The 13,153-nt window shown below is 30.3% G+C and overlaps 1 long non-coding RNA gene across 3 annotated transcripts; it reads left to right on the forward strand.

Moving 5' to 3' along the window:
* The first annotated feature begins 3,452 nt into the window (after positions 1–3,452).
* Positions 3,453–10,745, forward strand: LOC128388310 (uncharacterized). Of its 3 annotated transcripts, XR_008325259.1 has the most exons (4): positions 3,453–3,996; positions 4,468–4,626; positions 9,859–9,970; positions 10,039–10,745. It is a non-coding gene; the product is annotated as an uncharacterized LOC128388310 (long non-coding RNA). The 3 variants fall into 3 exon arrangements; XR_008325258.1 differs by lacking the exon at positions 4,468–4,626; XR_008325257.1 differs by lacking the exon at positions 3,453–3,996 and having other exon boundaries at positions 4,007–4,626.
* The last annotated feature ends 2,408 nt before the right edge of the window (positions 10,746–13,153 follow it).

Below are 13,153 nucleotides of genomic sequence, written 5' to 3' on the forward strand. Positions count from 1 at the left end.
ATTACAATTCAATGCTGAACCCAATGATCATTAACAATTAACTAATCATATGGGATATCAACACAGTGTAACATTACAAATGAATTATAACAATTAAAACCATAAATGATAATTAAAGTTAATCATGTTGAATTTTTTTTCTCTCTCGTTTTCTATTCATATTATTTAATTAAACAAATAATAGAGACGAAAAGTTAATTAGTCCATAAGGAAACCATGGATTCAATAATGATAACAATTAGTTGGGAGAGAGAAAAAGTTTTACAGTTAATTGTTATGATAATTAACTTAACTGTTCACAATTAAATCTTAAATAATATTAATAAGTTAGTTGAATATCACCATTTAAGTTAATCCAATCAGTTGTGAGGGATTAAGGTAAATGGGATTAGATATTGATCTTGATTTACAGTTTTTAATCATATTGACAATTAACTTAAATTGTTGTTTTGTGATTAGTTTTCCCAACTTGTCAGTGATTAAATTTATTATCCTTACAATTTACATTAGTAACTGTTAATATTGAACAATTAACTTTAAATTATTAATATATTGGGAAACAATTTCGTATGTGTTAGTATTTGTTGATTGTTACAATAAATTTTCAAAATAATTAACCAATTGTGATTTAATGAAACAATCAACTAGCAAATTAAATTGTAACCATTAGATTAGTTTTCCTAATGTAGTTTTTGCTATTTAAAACAGAAAAGTAATCAACTAAATCAGTATCACATTTTCAACGAAACTTAATTGTTTATGATTAGAGAAAAAGTTAAGTGATAACTATTAACAGTTTCCTTTATTGATCAGAGATTGATAATCAACAGTAAATTAAATTAAATTACTTTAGATTTAATTTTTTTACTTCTCAAGTTAATTGCAATTAGGAAAAAACTAAAGGTCGTAGTCTTAATCTTAAAGTGTTGGTTTGTTAGTTAGAGAGTTAATTGTTAATTGTTAATGGCAATCAAGAGACTCACTATTTCCCTGTTAATAGTATTTTCCTGATTACAATCAACACACCAAGTGAATTAAATCTGACAAGATTAATAAACTGTGTTGTATACACACCGATGATTATAATTGAGTTTTTTTTGTTGCTTCTTCTCAGATGAAATTAACCGAGAGAAACTAAATTAGTTAATGAATAACAATCAATTTGATAATCTGATTTTTGACAGTTTTTTAATACCTCAAATTTGAGTTCATAAATGATAAGTAATTGTAATTAGTAAATTAAAATTAATCCTCATCTAAGATGAATAATGGTCATGTCAACAGATTAAGGGAGAAACTGTTGAATGGTCAAGGTGAAAATCATCATCATCATGAGAATCATCAAGGTGAATGGTTTTTTTTTCAATGGAAAATGAATTTTCATCATTTTGCGAGAAAAAAGTTTCGATTTGATGGAAAGAAAATTTGAAACTGGTAATCGTTTAATTATCAATCATTCTGAGTGATATATTGCTCAATGATCAACTGTCCATTGGTGTGATATTTGCACGTTTGATTGTTGCAATTTTAAATGCGGTGGGAGGTTGGAAATTATCACTCTCCATGTAATTCATGTGTATCTGTGTGTGTGTGTGTGGTGAATTTGTAATTTTAGTCCCTTTGTCATTTTCTGTCAATCAAAACGCAAAAAGATAAATAAAAGCTAATCAATGTAAAGCCAATCAAAATTGTGATGTCAATTTGTATTGACTTGGTTAAGGTATTCATCCAAATCTTATCCAATATTATGTATCATCATCATCATCATCATCTTTGTCAATTGACTCGTTTAGCTCAATTGAACATTTCCCATCACTAATCACCAATCATCCTAATCCTCAATCAATCTGCTCATTAAATTAGATTGGTCCAAGTTGAGATTGATATAAATACTCAAATATTAAACGTGCCAATACAGTGAAAATTAGTGCCAAAGTAAACTAACATCACTTTTAAATTATTTAGCATTCGATTGCGATTGCAAATCAACAATTAACCAGAGTAATCAAAGTTTCCAATTTTTGTAATTTGGTCAATTCACATTTTAAAATGAGCGAAGAGAAAAACTTTGTAGCTCTAAAAGCGCGTTTGTATTTGTTGTTGTTTATTTGCTACTAAACAACAGAAAAAATAATTTTGTTGAGAGCGAAAGAGAATCAACTAATTGCAAAATAAACAGCAATTGAAGTGCAATTAATTTAAAAGAATCAATAGAAAAGCAAGAAAATGTAATCACTTTTTTTTCCACTACTCATTTTCAGTGGATTTCAAATAATCATCATGTTGCAAACAAAAAGCACAAACTCACACTTGAGAGTTTTTAAAACCAAAGGCGAAGAAATTATTTTGCAAACATTATTAACAATCTCTCTCTCTCTCTCACTTCTTCTCATATTCTGATCGAGGCTTCTGTCAACACCCTTGACAGGTTATAACCTGTTGTATGTTGATAGTTTTCAAGAAGTTCAAAAAAAGTGAGAGATAAAATCGTTTCTTCAATTACTGTGAAGAAAAAAAATCCTCGTAAACTGAGATAATAATGATTATGGTCATCATGATGGTTCCTCCTTCGAGTAACAACATTAATGCCATTAAATACAATCTAAGCTCAAAATGGAATCAACTTTGCAATAGTAACATTTTCATCCATTGTTGATTGTTGATTTCTCTCTCTCTCTCTCTCTCTATGATTTGATTAATTTAATAGCCTTTTCTTTGCAATACCGCATCAGCTTAGACATTTTTCCATCGTTATCCTTGTTTACCTTTTTGTTTATCCCTTACAGCTTATCTTTATCTGTTCATCATCACCTTTAGCTTTTGATTTGTTACACACATAGAGTTATATGTATATGGAACGACAGGTAAACTAAAGGTGGGAAGTGATGGTTTGAGGTGAAAATTGATGCTTACAGTACAAAAATTATACACATTCGACTGATCATTTCGGTTCTAACATTTTTTTTATCTTTCCGGTTGTTTTGAGTTTTCACTTCATCATCTTTTTCTTGTACCTCTCATAATGATAATCTAATATCTGTTGTTGTGTTCAAATTGCATGAAAAATCACCATTGACTGACCACAACCTCTATGTGTGTTTATATTGCAATTTAATCTTAATCAATTTGACAGAAAAACAAAGTTGTTAATGCTTTTCAATCAGCAATCAAAGGGCGTTTACAATTACTTAATCATTTGCAACTGTAAATTCATTTACCTTGCAGATATTTAAAGGTAAAATTAAAAAAAAAAGTAAAAACCGATTTTGATCAATCAACTAAAGGTTAACAATTAAGTTAAGCAATCTAACAAATCAAACACCATTAAAACTGACAATCATTTAAACTTCATGACATTGGAAGATGTTGTAAAATCAATCAGCCAAAAAGAAGTATAAAAACAAATCAAATCAAATCAACTCACAAAAAAAACACTGAAAACAAATTAAACTTGATACAAATTGGTAAATGTTTCAAAATGACCAAAGATTCAGGTAATAAACTTGTTGACTTTTGCAATGAAATTTCAAATACATCACCGTCATCATCATCATCATCATCATCATCAAGAAGATGAAGGAATCAGCCATTAATAAGGTAACACTGTGGACTAATTTAAATCGATTTGTATTAGTTAAAATGTGATGTAATGTGAAGCTGAAAAAACGAAACCAATGAAAACCAACATAAGAAATACCTGCAAACACCTTAACACCTCATGCAGTGAATCTGATAAATCACATGCAGAGAAGCATTTATCTGATGTACATTGATGAACATGATGCTGAAACTACATGGGTAACTTACGGTCAACTTGATTATCTTTTTTTTATCATCATCATCATCATCATCATCTCATTATCAGTAACTTTCTAACTATTAACAGACCATCAAGAGAGATCAACGTTTCAAATCAAAAATGTTGATTAGCTGATAATGATTGAAAGTGATTCTAATCATTGGTTTGCAATATCATGTTGATGATATGGTTAACAGGTAAGTGTGCATTTTAAATGATTTTCAAAATCAAATTGCAATAAATTGAAAAGTGTAAATGTTTCTGATAATAATCATCATCATCATCATCTTGCTGTTTATATGTAATATTACATGTATTTGTGATTGAAATGTTGTATTTGCAGATCAACAAAGTGTTTACATTGTTGTTGTTGATGTTATTGTCCAGTTACACTTGGATAATGGACAAAACTTGTTTTTTTTTCTTTATCAACACTACAACATGATCATCTTCATGTTTATTGTTTACCAGCTGACAAATATCATTCTTATTGTTTATTTCATGATGGTGATGAATTATTTCTTGGACTAATATCATTTGCAATAAGAAGATGATGGCTTCTGATGGCTGATATTGCTTTCTGAATCTTCTCTCTCTCTCTCTCTCTCTCTCTCTCTCTCTCTCTCTCTCTCTCTCTCTCTCTCTCTCTCTCTCTCTCTCTCTCTCAGTATTAATAGTTGTTGATATTTACTTTGCAATGTTTTTATTGATGCAAACACAATCTGCACAAAATATGCCCTAAGGTGTTATTGTGACTTTTTCATCTCTACATCATTTACTTTCTGAAACTTTTTTTTATCATCAGTCTGCATCATCTCATATCAATGGTATTTTATTTTATTTATTTCTTATTCCATCAATTTTTGGCAATTTTATCTTCATCTCTTAACGCTCACTTTTAATGCTTAACTAATGATAATCATCTTGATTTTTGTTTTTCTTTCACTCTTCATGATATTATCTCAATCAGCAGGAGGGTTTCTTAGTACTTACAATAAATATCAGTGTAATAACCATGATACATGATGGAGATGCCCACCACCTTCAACCGAGCCCTCTTAGTCTCTCTCTCTCTCTCTCTCTCTCTCTCTCTCTTGTCATAACAACTTTGGCCAGGTACTAAAACTGGTTTAGTACCTGGCCAGATCACCTTGTTTTCCCCTACAATGTTTCCCCTTTCTCTCTCTTCATCTTTTCTCTCCGCCATTTTGAATTTAGTTGAGTTGGCACCTTCATGGTGTTGACTTTACGTTCAAATCCTAAATTGATTTTTCTTATATTAAAAGTCTATAGTTTTAATAATTGTGTTATTAACTCATTTGATACGGAGTCTAATCTCTTTGGTGAAATTAAATTGAAACATTTTTGGTGACCCAGACGTGATTTTCCGTTCATCTTACATAGCAATCTTTATTGAATAACCTACTTCTCGTCCAGTGAATTGTTTTGTGTATTGAAAAGTCAAAGTTTTCGTTGTTTCTGCTATTTCTTCTCCAAGTCAGGCCAACCCTTCGTTTTATATGCTCTTTGTTTTAATTACAAGATCTTTGTAATACTTTTATACTTCTTTTGAGATTAACAAAATAATCTTTGATTTTAGTAAAGAGATAAAATCAAAGTAATTCAATGATAATATCCATTCATTTCTTTGTTGAAAGATCGAATTAAAAATCGATCAAAAATCAGGTTTTTCAATTTAGTTTCATTTTCAATCTTTTAGTTAAAGCCAACAAAAATAATTATAAGGTTGTTCTCAAAAACTCGTTTTGAATCTAACCATATCGAGTGAAGCTTATCAAAGATTTCAACTAGTTTGAGTAGAAACCAGTTTTCTTCTACCTTGTACGTAAAAAAAAAACTCAGACACAAAGAAACATTAATTATTGTATCTCCAAAAAAAGAAACAAGCAGAAACAATAACTGTCGAGCAATACTGAATACTTTTTTTTCGCTTGCGTGAAATAATTCAACAATCTGACCCGTTTAAGTTAATATTTATCCTTAGTTTTAGCCTAATAATTCGTGTTTCTTTTAGTGAAATAATCGAGTAACTTAGTTATTAGTTACAATTGTGTTTCATTGGTTTTCGTGGTGATTAATTTGTCGAAACGATCGAGTAACTTAGTTATTAGTTACAATTGTGTTTCATTGGTCTACGTGGTGATTAATTTGTCGAAACGATCGAGTAACTTAGTTATTAGTTACAATTGTGTTTCATTGGTTTTCGTGGTGATTAATTTGTCGAAACGATCGAGTAACTTAGTTATTAGTTACAATTGTGTTTCATTGGTCTACGTGGTGATTAATTTGTCGAAACGATCGAGTAACTTAGTTATTAGTTACAATTGTGTTTCATTGGTCTACGTGGTGATTAATTTGTCAAACGATCGAGTAACTTAGTTATTAGTTACAATTGTGTTTCATTGGTTTTCGTGGTGATTAATTTGTCGAACGATCGAGTAACAGTTATTAGTTACAATTGTGTTTCATTGGTCACGTGGTGATTAATTTGTCAAACGATCGAGTAACAGTTATTAGTTACAATTGTGTTTCATTGGTCTACGTGGTGATTAATTTGTCGAAACGATCGAGTAACTTAGTTATTAGTTACAATTGTGTTTCATTGGTCTACGTGGTGATTAATTTGTCGAAACGATCGAGTAACTTAGTTATTAGTTACAATTGTGTTTCATTGGTCTACGTGGTGATTAATTTGTCGAAACGATCGAGTAACTTAGTTATTAGTTACAATTGTGTTTCATTGGTCTACGTGGTGATTAATTTGTCGAAACGATCGAGTAACTTAGTTATTAGTTACAATTGTGTTTCATTGGTTTTCGTGGTGATTAATTTGTCGAAACGATCGAGTAACTTAGTTATTAGTTACAATTGTGTTTCATTGGTTTTCGTGGTGATTAATTTGTCGAAACGATCGAGTAACTTAGTTATTAGTTACAATTGTGTTTCATTGGTCTACGTGGTGATTAATTTGTCGAAACGATCGAGTAACTTAGTTATTAGTTACAAAGCTGTGCTCCTTTAGGTGGATCAATCAGACAATTTGATCTGTTATTGTTTATCACTTTCCGTCATTTGGTCAACTTCGTTTGAATTCGTTTGATAATTTAGTTATTGTTTATCAACTTCGTCATTTGGTCAACTTCGTTTAAAATTTTATTGATAAACTAGTTATTGTTTATCACCTTCGTCAATTGGTAAATTTCTTTGGAGTTCGTTTGATAAACTAGTTATTGTTTATCACTTTCGTCAATTGGTGAATTACGTTCAACATTTGGTTAAAAATTTGTTTGATAATTTAGTTATTGTTTATCACTTTCGTCATTTGGTCAACTTCGTTTAAATTCGTTTGATAAACTAGTTAATGTTTATCATCTTCGTCATTTCATAAATTCCGTAAAATTTGATTGCCTAATTTTGAGTGCTTTTGTTTATTCTGTTTTCTACTCATTGATTCGATTGTCCGTTGCCCCAAGAATCTGTGAAACTTTTGGTCTTTGGTTAATTGAGTTAACCGTTCGTTTCAAGATTTGTTGGTTCGTTGTTATTTTTGGATTTAATAGTCAATTTGTTGTGAAAATTTGTCATAATAGAAAATTTTGTATTTGATTCTTTGGATAATCTAGTTATTGATTATTTTTTGTTATAATTTGCTATTTTAATAATTTGTCGTTCAAGTAGCTGATTCGATTGTCCGTTGTTCCAGGATCTGTGAAACTTTTGTCTTTTTGGTTAATTGAGTTAGCCGTTTATTTCAAGATTGCTGGTTCGTTTGTGTTGGATTTAATAGTCAGTCTACATTGAACAAAAGTTTTTTTTTAACTATGACGAGCCGATATTTCGATGATACTTTGTTAAACAATATTAAAAACTTTGATGGAAATAATGCTGATGTCTATGATTGGCTTGACGATTTTGAACAAATAACTGAAGCCGCTGGCTTGAAAAATATTGATAAACTAAGACGATTACCTGTTTATTTAATTGGTCCTGCTAAAGATTGGTATGTTGGTAGTATAAGAAGTAAACCTGTTGATCAACGACCAGCTACTTTTGACGATTTGAAAGCTAAATTACTCGCAGCTTTTAAACAACCTTCGCTACATAAAGATGAATTACGCTCGAAAATTGAAAATAAAAAGCAACACGAAGGTCAAGATGTTATATCTTATTTCTTTGAAATGGTTGGCCTGTGTGCTAAATTTGATCCAAATATGGATTTCGATGATAAAATAAGATATATTAAAAATGGATTCCTCCCTGGTATTTTAAAGTATATTGCTGTGGTAAAGGTAAATTCAATGGACGAATTTAAGGATTATGCCGTGGAAGCTGAATATTATTATCTTAAAAACAAATTCAATCAATAATTAATCAACTCGGTGCATGGGCTTGGTGTTGGGTATTTTCATTTATTAACCTCTTAAATTTATTATTATATTGGAATGAACAATCTAACTGCAACCTTTGATATGGAAAGTCTACTGAGTCATTTGAATAATTCTGCTCGTAAAAGGGACTTTACGAGGATGGTGCCCGGATAATGTCATAACAACTTTGGCCAGGTACTAAAACTGGTTTAGTACCTGGCCAGATCACCTTGTTTTCCCCTACAATGTTTCCCCTTTCTCTCTCTTCATCTTTTCTCTCCGCCATTTTGAATTTAGTTGAGTTGGCACCTTCATGGTGTTGACTTTACGTTCAAATCCTAAATTGATTTTTCTTATATTAAAAGTCTATAGTTTTAATAATTGTGTTATTAACTCATTTGATACGGAGTCTAATCTCTTTGGTGAAATTAAATTGAAACACTCTCTCTCTCTCTCTCTTTTCTTGCTCAGAAAAATTCAGAAAGAGTCGATCCCATGTTTAGATCATCTTGGAACTTTTTTTTATTTTCTTCAAGTTTTCCTCTTCCTCTTATTGAGATAATTAATCTGTCATCTTAATTTTTCTCTATCTAAGGTTCATTATATTCATGGTAATTCTTGAAACTCATATTATGATTGCCGATCACCTGATTGCTCAGAATATTTATTTTTTCTCTTCTGATTTCATGTTCAGTCGATTCATGAGATTATTATCGATGATTCCTGAACACGAAACCTTTTTTTGTCTTTTTCCTTGTTAACAGTTGATGGAAATCACCATCATCATGAGTTTATTTTTGTATTTATCTTAACTTGATATTAGCTTTTGGAAAATTTCAATCCTCATTGACTGAATCAATATTTTTCCAACATGATGATATAATCATCAAGAACTTTTTGTTCATAATTGTAAAATCAATGGATAATATTGAATCATGAGTGAATAGAGAGAAAAGTTCCAACAGAAGGAAAAGTATTGAAAAAAATGGAGAAAATAACAATAAGAATAAGAATAAGATGATAAACATGATGATAAGTAAATCGACGAGATCGATTAAAGCGATTTACTTGTAAAAGAAAATTTTTAAAACTTTCATGTTAATCTGCCTCTTTTTAGGAACTTTCTTTCTCTTTCAATTCTAAATTGATGATAAATTGAATATTTTAACATGAAAATTAAATTCGAAACTGAAACTTTAATATTCTGAATTTCTGATAGTTGAATATTCCAAATTTCTCGAATATTAAGACACAACTTTTCTCTTTTTCATTGATTCTCGAGCTGATCTTCATCATCTTCTTTCAGATTATCATAAACAGAATATAAAATAGTTCTGTTAATCAGTTGTTTTTCACAATTCGATTCAGGAAAAGTGTATAAATATCATGTATTCATGGTTGGTATGTTTTCTACTGTTTGTTGATCAATCTTCTGGTTTTGTTGTTTGTTGATTATCATCAATTCTGGGTTACAGTGAGTCTGAATGATCCAAGGAAAATTAATTAACATTTTCCACCATGAATTCTGGTTCAGACAGGGAACGAGAGGAAGATTATTCTAAACCCAGTAACTTCAATTAGCTGATTATCCATGCAACTCATTGACAACCATTAACAATCAATTTTTTTTCCTGTTCTTTTTCCTCATGTAAACTCATTGTTCATTTTCAGAGATTCAGAGGATTCCATGGATTCATCATCATCATCAACATGCTAATATAATCTTTGAATGAGTATGAACCATTCATTCAATTACCCTGATTATCATCAAGTTACAATTTGGGTAATTTAATTAACTCTCTCTAAATTGTATCTAAATCATATTTTTTTTTTCATTCATCTTCTTCTCAGAATCCAAATTCAATTTCAATGGAAATCATTTTATCACTCAATTAATATCATGGATGAGATGGCGAAAAAATCTTGCTCGTTTTGAATCATTGAACCATTGAGACAGAACTTTTTTTTTCACTTCTCATTTTTCCTTCAACATTTTACTTGTCAGAAAAATGATAATAAAAAGACAAAGATGATAATGATGGATTCTATGGGAGAACCAGAGCCAGAGAGAGAAAATGAACAAAAAGAATAAATTTTCTTCATTTTTTGCTAGTTTTCGAAAGCAGGAAAAAATAATACACCCAAAATTTCAGAGCCTCTCATGATAACATCAATTCCCTATCAACAATACCTTTGATTTCCCATTATGTTTATCAAACATCATTCGTTTACCTTTCCAACAATCAACTGGGAATCAGAACTTTTTTTTTCTTCATTTTTCCATCCATCATGAAACAGATTCAACAGTAATAATAATCAACACAGAAGAATCAAAGTGAATCATGTCCAATATAAAAATTTTCGATTCTTTTTCTATTAATATCTCATCTCAATCAGAATGAGAATTTTCTGTTCTCATGGAAATAAAGATACAATTTCATGAGTATAAAAAAAGATTCATTATATTGAACATTCCAAGAAGAAGAGACTGAGTATCTCTCCAAGAAAAAGTAATCATGGAATGAAAATTATTCACAGAAAATATAATAATAAAGAATTTAAACATTTTCTATTATCGTTAATTTAATATTAACGAAAATGAACCTTTTACCTTATTCTGCTCTTTTTTTTCTCAACATTCGAACACAAACTTCTCGAAACTTTTTTCTCTCTCCTAGAATTTATTTGTTTCATGGTTATTTATGTTTTACTCCTGTTGATGTAGATTCTGCTGTTGGTGATGGTGAATTTCATGATGATAATAGAGTATAATTTGAATAGAAAATCGTAAAAAAAAACTTTTAATCTCAACAATTTCACTCCAACATCTATGAGTTGATTATTTTTATGATTCCCTGTTATTGCCAACTATTAACATGATGATTATCATTGTAAATGTGAACAGTAATTTCAATTCATTGCAATGAACACATGAACTTCATGTTAATAACCCAAGGAAAATGTATATTTACCATCTCACTTGAATTCAGTAGCATCATCATGATCATCATCATCAACATTAGCATGATTATTATTATAACATTATCTGAATACTTGGGTGAGAGGTAAAGGAAATTTCCATCTCTTTCTATTCTAGTGTTAACTGAGTATTCTGATTCAGATTCTGAGCTTACCTTCACCAGAATTTCAACATATTATCAACATTAATATATAAGTATTTTTCTCATTGAAAATGATGATAATAATATTGTTGATGATAAACCAAGAGTGAGAAAAAAATCAGATAGCTAATGTTATTCACGGATAAATCATAATTCATGAAAATATCCATGAGTAAACATGAGATTCATGGTTATCATGAATTCATTGACAAATGAGACTTGAGAGAGTTTCTTTTGATATGGAAACAAGTGAGAAAATTTTTCTGACCGATTTTCATTCATTATTATTACATTTTATTTTCCATTTTTCCATGTTATCCTCTCATCATGGTTTCAGAATTGTGGGCATCTGAATATCCAAATCGCTGATAACTTCTCAGCAATGGATGTTTGCAAATACCTTCATTGTGTAGCAATGAGAGAGAAACGGCTTTAGATAAGGTGAATATTGTGAATGCATATTAGATATCGAAATGTATAACATTTAGACTAATATAAAATTCTGGTTTAAAGGTGGATGAATTTCAAATAGAACATGAAAATTATTCTTTCCTCCTTCCATCCACCCACCTTACTCATCCTCTCGTATCAACCATTCTAATGATAATATCCCTCTGGAGACTCTCTGGTTATCTTTTACCCTGCCTTCCTCACAGGATATTATTATCATGCCTCTTGTATATTATTGCCTGAAAATTTTCAATTCAATTTACACCAAGAAGCTAAAATTTTGTGAATTCACTTTTCTCATCATCAAGATAATACATAATTCATTTGCAACGTGCTTATCAATTTTTTAGATCCATTGAATGAAACCCTGTATGATAAGTGTGTGTGTGTACATGATAGTAAAAGATGAATAAAAATCAATGATATATTTGTTTACCAAAGTGATAAAGTTTATTAGTTTTCATGATATTTTCAGTGATGGTGAAAATGAATCTGCCACCTTATGATCAATTCTGGACTCGCTCCGAGTCAGAACAAAATTGATGATAATAATATTCATGATACATTGTTGGTTATCATGTAATGTTTTGCAGGAGAAATAATTTCATTGATTACTGGTGAGAATTTTCCTTTCTTTTTTTTTCGAAAATGAACTTTTTTTATTTTCTCTCTGTTTCAACATTCATCATGTGAAGTAAACCATGTTCATTGTGAAAATGGATTAGTTTGAGGTGGGAGGAGTAGGAAAGTAAAGGATATTGAATGATGATGATGATGAGGATGAGGATGATGATGAGGATGTTGATGAGGATGAGGATGCTGGTGGTAAAGAGCAAGGTTTATAAGGTTAAGGATGTGGATAAATGTGATTGTGTTAACAACAATTGATGGCGATGGTAAATGTAAAGAGTTAACCGGTGGGGTGGAAATTTTTTACTTCCAGAATGCTTGGTGGCCCAGAAAATTTCAATTTCGGTGGGTCCCTAGTATGTGTATTCATAGCAGGTTAACTATTTCCACTCTGTACTCATCACCGTGAACCTTTTACATTGATTGTACCAAAAGGTAAAGGTATTAATTAGTTGAGGGTGGAAAAGGTTGTCAACATGAAGATACATGAAGGATTTAGGATAATAAGGATTGGGTGAGTTTCCTAATGAGTAACATTGATTAAGGGGTGGATTAAGAGAGAGATGGAGAGAGAGGAAGATGATGGTGATGATGATGAGGATGATAGATTATCTTATTAATTTTTGAAGATGAAAATTTTGATCTTAATGATGAAATAATAAGAAACAAGGTTTCAAATTGATTGTGAAGCTTTTTCGTTTTTCTTGATTCATTATCATGATGAATTTTCATCCATTAGCACCCAGGAAGCTTAAGTTCAGTGT

The sequence above is a fragment of the Panonychus citri genome, unplaced genomic scaffold (assembly GCF_014898815.1).
Source record: "Panonychus citri isolate SS breed McGregor unplaced genomic scaffold, ASM1489881v1 Contig00096, whole genome shotgun sequence".
In the NCBI taxonomy this organism is placed as follows: Eukaryota; Metazoa; Arthropoda; class Arachnida; order Trombidiformes; family Tetranychidae; genus Panonychus; species Panonychus citri.